An 8,767-nucleotide genomic window follows, 5' to 3' on the forward strand; every position below is an offset into this window, starting at 1 on the left:
ACCTTCGCACGTACTGAAGTTCAGGTGCAGCTCTACAGAGTTTGGACTTATCCAGCTGCATCTGGCTTGGGTCTGGCTGCTGTGCTCAGCTCCTTCCCGTTGCTGCCCTTGAGGGTGAACCTGTTGTGCCCCTGTGGCGAGATGTTCTGCTCCTGGACTAGCTGGGTGGCTCTATCCTCTACACTCTCTGCAGCGATTGCAGCTGCAGGATTACACCCCAGGCGTGTATGCCAGGCCTGAGCTGTGCCTGGAGGGGGCAAGGTGAAGTAGGGGGAAGAGGAAACTCTCCCACACACTCACTGGACCTGGGCTAGGACTGCGTCTGGGGGTTCCCGGATGTGGCAGAAATTCCTACTTGGCAGGTGGGGTGGGGGAGGTACTGCGGAGTGGTGTGGGGCGGCCCAAGGGGTGGGAGAGGGTCCGGCCCACACTGTGCCTGGGCTGGGACTGGTCCCGCAGGCCCAGGGTAGCAGGAAGCTCTCCACACACTCACTGGACCTGGGCTAGGACTGGGTCTGGGGGTTCCCGGAACTCAGCAGAAATTCCTACTCGGCGAGCGGGGTGGGGGAGTTACTTCGCAGTGGTGGGGGGCGGCCCAAGGGAGTGGGAGAGGGTCCGGTCCACACTGCGCCTGGGCTGGGACTGGTCCCGCCAGCGCAGGGTAGCAGGAAGCTCTCCACACACTCACTGGACCTGGGCTAGGACTAGGTCTGTGTTGCCCAATTTTAAAACCATCATCTTTGTTGGTGATACATCTATGTATTTTCCTTAAAGTGGAACCTTCATCATTTTCAAGTCTTAAATAGTCCTTTGAACTCTACAGAAAGCACTAATATAGCTGATTTGCTTGTGATGTGAAGGCTCAAAATTACCCTGTGAGTGTGACATAGCAGAATGTAAACATGGCTGAAAGGATGACCAACAGTACCCATGCCACAGCCTGCATGTTGGGCTGCCTTGAAATGTCCTCTACCAGATTAATCAGTCCACTTGCCTTAATTTTAGTCTCCTGAAACATCTGAGGACATGGGAAAAAAGTAGATAAACACTTTTTCAGAGGGTAGCATACATGATCTTTAGCCCAGCTGCCAATAGAGCCCTTGTCCCTGAGTGAAACCTGAACCTGGCCTTTAGTCTGCATTCCTGTCATCATCTGGGCCTTCTAGCTCTACCTAGCATCATCCATTAGGCTCTGCTTACAGCATTCTAGGGCTTCTTTCACCTGCTTTCCCAAGGCTTTCCAAATTACCCCTCAGAATCAGTTCCAAATGATTCCAAAGCACATAGTCAGATATAGTCACAGCAGTAGCCTCACTCCCAGTTTCAATTTTTTGTACTAGTTACTTTCCTAAGCACAGAACAGCTGCAATGTAAAGAAGAAAAGGTCTATTTCATTCTATGGTTTTCAGATAATTCAGCCCAGGGTCGGCTGGCTCCAAGGCAGGAGCAGCATGGCAGAAAGATACAGTGAAGGAAAAATGCTCACGCCATGGTGGTCAAGAACCAGAAAGAGAAGGCACCAGAGGCAAGAACATAGGATTTCACACTCCCAGTAATCCTTTTCCAACCAGGACCCACCTTCTAACAACAAGTCAGCTATGAACTCCTCAGTGGGCTAATCCACTAATTCATATTGTTCCTTCCTGACCCAATCACTTTTCAAACACATTTGACTTTGACAGGACATTTTAGATCAAACTGTAACAACCTGTCACAAGTCTCTTCCTCTTTACGGCTCCCGTTGTTTTTGTTTTGGCAGTGCTGGGGGTTGAACACTGGGCCTCATCTACACTAGGAACTCACACATGCTCACATAGGCAAATATCTACCACTGAGCTACATTTTCAGCACTGCCCCCCTTCTCTTCACATTTTATTTTGAGACAGTGTCTTCCTAAATTTCCCAGGCAGAACTTGAACTTTTAATCTTCTTGCCCCAGCCTCCCAGGGGGCTGGGATTATACATGTGTCAGAGTGCCTGGCTCCTGACATTCTTTTGACATAAACAAAAACTCTTTCCAAGGTGCCTGGGCCTGGGGATTGACTGGAGGAGACGTCCCACATGTAGCTGTCTCCTGGGATCAGCTTCATGGTTGTTGGGAGCTTTCTTCCTTAAGCCGTCAAGGATGAAACACCTCTTGCTCCCACCCCACCCCACTCCCTCTCCTAACCTTTGGGTTTAGGGTATTGGACAGCACAAGATATAAAAATTTCACTCCTACCCCCAACTATAGTCAAGTATGAACCAAGAAAACAAATTAAGTAGACATAGCTCCTGCTCTGGCAAGATGCCTACATTTTAAACTGTGCACATTACAAACACACATTTGCTAGGATGTAATGTAAACATTGACTTACAAGCTTTGGTGCACAGTGTTTGTGTTGTGTAAGTAGCTTGTTGAAACTGAAGGGGGTAAGAGATTTATCATCTTACTTACACGGTCAGGCAATATTCTGTGAGGAAGAGGGATTTCAGGAGCCGTCTAAGTGGGGAAGATGCAGATATTTGGTCATATTAAGTGGGGAAATGAAAGACGAGGCTAACACATGGGGAAAAGAAGATCACTCTAACAGGAAAGCCAAGTTAGTGTACTAAATAATATCATGGAGTAAAGTATGTTTTATGCTACTACTAACCTAAAGATAGTTGCAAATTCTTTCATGTATGTTCACTTAAAACAATGTTTTTGTATTATGATAAACACAGCTAACATACTGAATGCTTAGTGTGTATAAGAACACATTTGCTTCTCAGAACATTTCTATGTGGTGAGCTATTATAGTCCTCTTACAGATGAGGCATTGAAGTTAAGCAACTTGCCCCGGGTCACACATCAAATAAGCAGCAACACCAGAATTCCAGCTTAGACTGACTGTAGATTCTATGTGCATTGCATTGACTTGGATTGTTCTGTATGATTTTGTTTAGCTTAACTCTGAAACTGCTTATTTTACTTTCTTGCAGCTAAGATAAAATGAGTCACTTCATTCCACAGGTTCATTTGAGATGAAGAATAATTACTAGTGCCATCTAGTGATGTGTGTTCTGCTGACCTGATGTAATGAATGAAGAAATTCTGGCAGGACATTGGAGTATCAATTAATTGACTGAAAAAAAGAATTTATTTGCCTCAATGGAAAATTAGGTTTCGCCATTTCATGACTGTTTTTTCTTGGATAAAAATGGGACACTAACAATTGTGAGATAATTATAATTTATATAATATCTATGATAGCCAATCAATCTCACTTGAAAATTTTGCATGGATAATAGGCACTATAATAGCTTGAAGAAGGTTAGAAAATGGTATACAAATTGATGTAGATCTTAGTAAAAGTCACGTTACAACATGTAGCAAAATGAAAGTAGACTTTTCTATAGAGGGTTCAATAAACAGCTCAAAATGTATTATATGTCAGAGATATGTTGAAGAAAATGTAGAAATTCAGAATCCAGAGAACTTTAGAACCTAGGACAGTACTTGGCCTTTGGTAAATCATATTGAATGAATCTTATGAAACAGATTCAAATCACTGTCACAAGATAAAACGGAACAGGTTCAAGTTTTCCCTTTCTATTGAGCATTTTTGGCTTCCATATTTTCTACCCAAAATGTATGCTGCTAATAGCACTAATGAATATTATTTTAATGAGTCATATCTTCTACTTGGCATTTCAGATAGAACATTATATAAACAACAGATAGTAACTACGTTTCTTCTGATTCCTTCAAGCCACATACTAAACTGCAGTGTGAGAATCCATTCTGGTGTCAGCATTCTTTTACTATCTTCAGTAATCTTTTTATTTTTGTAGGGCTTGAGTTCAGAGCTATACCCTCTGCTCTTTTGAATATATATTATATATGTGTATTATATATATTATATATGTATGCGTACACATTTCAAGATAGGGTCTCACTAGGTTGCAGTCTTCCTGCCTCCACTTTCCTGGATACTGGAATGACAGGTGTACACCACCATGGATGCCTTATCCTTTCTTTAAAAATATTTTTTATCATTTTTGCTTAAAATACTTTCCCCACTTTCAGCCTTATTAAGGAGTCCACATATTCAGAATTTTACCAAATCACCTAACATAAGGAACTTCCATTTTTAATTATCTTCTTTTTAAAAGATTTGAAACTTTTCATTGAAATAGTCTTCTCCCTTCCTTTCTTTGCTAGACGGTCAATCAGGAGGAAGCTTGGTGCCTCTGGCTGCTCCGACAGGTTCCTGTTGTCAGTACAGACTTTCACAGACGTTCGCTGACACCCAGCCTCCCTTTTAATTCAGCATTTTCACTTTGCAATGTGAGGCTCTGTGTCTCTTATCCCCCTTACTGCTTCTTCTAAATCTGATTTTGGAGACTGGCCCCAAACAAACAAAAAACCCAGGCTGGGTGTCCGATGGCCCTGTCAGCTCCCTGAGCCAGTGGGTGGTACTGGGGGACTCAGAGGTGATGTTCTGTGCACTACTTTCCACCCTGTCTTGATGCAGATGAGAGGATGTGCCTGCTGAGGCACGGGCGAGCCCCGGGTGGAAGTCACTGGAAGGAAGGGCCAGGTGGCTGTACTGGTTTAGCTCAATCCCCTCCTGGCTTAGGAGCACAAAGCATGAGGGGAGCAATGACTTCATCTAGGAAGGGGTTAGCAGCTGCCTTTCAAGCCTGAAAAGAACACTCCAGGCCTATCTCTGCCTGAGCTTTTGGTTGGGGCCAAGAGCCTCGAGGTTCTAATTTTTAGTCTGCTCCTCCAAGGTAGTGTCTAGAAATCAATTTTCTGCTTGTCCTCTTGTTTAGTCAAGGGGAGAAATTTGCTGCTTATGTCAGGCTGGAGGGCCTGACACCACTTCAAGAGCGCTCTCCAGGATCACAGGTTAAGGTATCTTCTTCGTAATCTCGCCCTCCTCACGCTGCAGAAAGCTCAACCTTGACCTAGAGGGAATTTCCTTTCTGGAGGAGACCAAGGAAATTCTGTTTCCATGTTAACAGAAGAGGTCTCCTCCTGTCACTGCCTACTGCTGTTAGCTCTGTGGGCTCTGGGAGCCCAATTATGTGTGGAAGCTTAAAAAAAAAAAAAAAGAGCCAGTGTTCAAGCTTGCATGCACCAGACATGGACAAGGATCCTATCAGTGAATAATGGAGCATGCTGGTGTGCCGGTGCACACACTGGCTTGGAAGATTACCTTTCAAAGTGGACTTACTGTGCAATCGGAAATGAGCTGAGATCCCTATTTCTATACCTTTCCTGCTTGGATGGTCTGGATGCCACTGACACAGGCAGAGGAGAAAATAACAGCAGGGTTAACTGTTCGTGCAAGTGTAATAATAGTCTTTAACAGAAGAAGAGTAATTACCTTTGTCTAGTTTTCCCTGCTGTAAAATGCAATAAACTAGAGACAATGTCTGCTGCTGATATATGCCGTGTTTCTCTTCTGAAATCCATGCTGATGACTCGGAGACACCATTTGATTACAAGTAAAATTCACATCTTAATTTTGAAAAATCCGTTACTGTTGGGTAGATCGCCCGACTGTATTTGACAGTTTGCAGGCCCGTGCTATTAGAGGAGAAACCTCAAAGCCATGGAGATTTACAGCCCAGGAGATCATAGAGCATGAGTGGGTGCAGTCCCCTCCCCCACCCACTCTCTAGCGTCACGATGACAGGAGATATCTGTGTAGCAGAAGGCAGTGCTTGAGAGGGGTGGCTTCATTTGGAAAGAGAAGCCCCTGTTAGCAGCCGGAAGCAGTGGTGCTGAAAAGCAATCGCTAGTGTCAAGAACTTTCTTAGCTAAGCAGTGCAGCTGGCGGCAATAAATAGCATTCTAATAAAGGAGGATGTGCAGTCTGTGACATAGGCGCGTACTGTTTCAACTACCAAACATAATTTATAAGGCTGCATATGCCTGAAATGGATTTCCCCCTATATATTTATAAATAAAAATGCAAAGATTTCAATAGGAAGAAGAGATATGCATTTTAAATCAAAGTAAAATGGGAAGATCAATGAGAAGTGCCCTGCTTTTTCTAAGTACACCATGCTGCATAACATTTTAAAGATACTTTGGGCGTCACATTGTACAACTACTTCCATTTCTAAAAAATATGGATGTTGTTTTCTATAATAACGAATGCTGTATTTATGACAAGAGGTCTCAGAACACGCCACCTCTCTCCGGAAGTGGCAGAAAGGCAAATGCTTGCGTTGACTATTTTGGACCTTTCTTTCAAAGATATGAGCACACATTCTCCCACCAACCATGACTGAAACCCAGTCAATTTCACATAATCCTTAGTATGGTTATGAAAGAACTGTTGAAAATGATGAACCAGAAAAGCCATGTGTATTATTAGTAAAGCTTAAACATGGGGCTCATCTGATCTCTTAACTCACGGATTCTGCATGAGTCAATAAGTTATTAGTTTTGACATAACCAGTGGTTTATTTTACCATCTACTGCTGTTCTTTGTTACATGTTCTATTCATACCACATGGTATTGCTCTTTATAATTATTGTGGAGCACTGCAATTGCACAGACTGTATCATATCCCACTGGGATAAACATTGTGGATGAGAGACCAGAAGAACTTGCCTTTGACTTAAAGTTTATTCCTACTGCTTTCTTTACATGAGAAAGATTTTTCACGGATGCCATTCATAAAACTAACTCTATGTTTTAATGAGTATGGAGCCGCTTTGAATAGCACTTTATTGGGGAACTCCAAACACCAATTTGTTTTCTACTGTGAGGCGTGTGCTCAAGCTTATGAAATGAATAGCTGGTTAATCTTTTAAGCTATTACTCAAGATAAAAATCCACTGAACCTGAAAGCAAAATACAGGATTTAGACTGCTGTTCTTTGAAATTCATTTTCCATACTGTGCCTGTAGAACTGTTTATTAATGTACTTTTGCTTTAGACAAGAGGCTACGGCCAGCTCAGATGTCAATGAACACCAGTGTTTTATTATTTTGTTCATGTGGAAATTCCTTATCAGTAGAGAAGCTGGACTGAATTTACACGGTGTTCATAATGGAAACATTAAAAATTAGAAGTACTATAAGTTAAAGACATACTGCTAACTGACTATTATTATTATGTTTTAACTAGAAGTACAATTTCAGTTTAAATAAGGACAGACATATTTCAAAGCACTTTATCATAAACCTGAGAAGGGCTTTAAAATAATGAGAAAGTTTTGAATATTCTAGTTGGTAGACCAAAAAACACTTAGTTTATCAAAAGCGTTCAAGAAACTAGAAGGAATTTTCTTGACTATATTCCTTCCACTGTTCAGAACCAGGTGGTTTTTGAGCTTTTATGTATGAAACTGATAAAGATTTGAATCCAGCGGCCTCTGGGGAATTCTAAGTAGATGCCATCAAGATGTGCTTAAAACATTAAACAGCAGTCATGAATTCCCTTAAATGTCTCTTAAAATACAGATGAATTCACCAGGTTCAGACTTTGATTTTGTATGTGAGGTTATAGCTGAGAGTCCAACGGGAATGGAGTTACTCAAGATTTTTAAAATCACTTGTATACACGGTCTTTTCCTAGTCAGTGGCAGAGAAAATCTTAAAGTGTATCTTACTTCTCAAGGAAGCATGCATGGGCATATGGTGAACATTAGTTATCTTAAAAATATATGCTTTGGTTATGGCTGAATCTTGCCTCTTTTTTGTGTGTGTCTTCTTGAAATCATGAGCTCAGGACTGAGCTAACCTAACACACATGTACAGCAGTAAGGAAAGTGGTGACAAAATCCCAGTCATTTTCTACATGGCAGGGGCTAGATGTACCTTTGGAGTTGGTTGTAGGTGGGACCTGGATGGCTTTAACTGCGGAAGTGGAGTTATAATGGTACCAGCCTGACCTTCACGTAAGGCTTAGAATAACCTAAAGTGGCTGTTTTGAAAAATTGGACTTAGTGGCAATTTTGGGGGCATAGTTTTTCACTGATAATCTTTCATTTCCTCATTTCTTTTTATTTTAGTTTTTAATTTTTTATGGAAAGGTGACTTTTATTTCCATCCTGAATGATTATCACACCATTATTTAAACACATCTGAGAAAAATCCTGAAATAATTTAAACAGAAGGCACAGAACAAATCAAAATAGTAACTGTAAGAATTTAAGTGAGAAAATTCAAATATTTTAACAGTAATAATAAATTATGAACAAGTGTCCATCACCAAATACCATTCTGACCGAAAGCTAGTCTTTCCTTATAAACTACTGGGCTGCCTGACTCTCAGATTTCCATGATAAAAATACTGAAAGGAATCATTTTCTCATTTTTAATAGAAGGAAATGTGCATTGCACTGCTGATGAAATTTTTATAGTAGTGAATGAGGTAACAGCACAAAACTCTGAAGAACACACACACCTGTGAAATGCGTTCCAACCCTCAGTGCCACATTCAGCCTCTCCACCGATTTCTGGATTCGGATTTTCATTTGTGCACTTGTCCTGTGGGCTCTTCTAGCTTGGTGTGTGTTTCACATTGAGTCTTTTCTACAGAAGAAATCTCTCCGCTGTTAGTGCCAAGGAAAGCTGGGTTCTTATTTTTCCCCTTTGGACACTGGATCTTGCATTGAGACGACTTCTTGCTTTGTGCAGGCTGTTAAACTCTGTGCCAAAACGGGCTCAGGTCAAGTCACCATAGAAATCCTACAGCACGCACATTGAGGGCCAGGGTTATCTTCAGCTTCATTCCCTTCACCTTCATTTCCTCATTTACCTTTAAAAAAAATCTAC

The sequence above is a fragment of the Octodon degus genome, unplaced genomic scaffold (genome assembly GCF_000260255.1).
Source record: "Octodon degus isolate 3935 unplaced genomic scaffold, OctDeg1.0 scaffold00166, whole genome shotgun sequence".
Lineage (NCBI taxonomy): Eukaryota > Metazoa > Chordata > Mammalia > Rodentia > Octodontidae > Octodon > Octodon degus.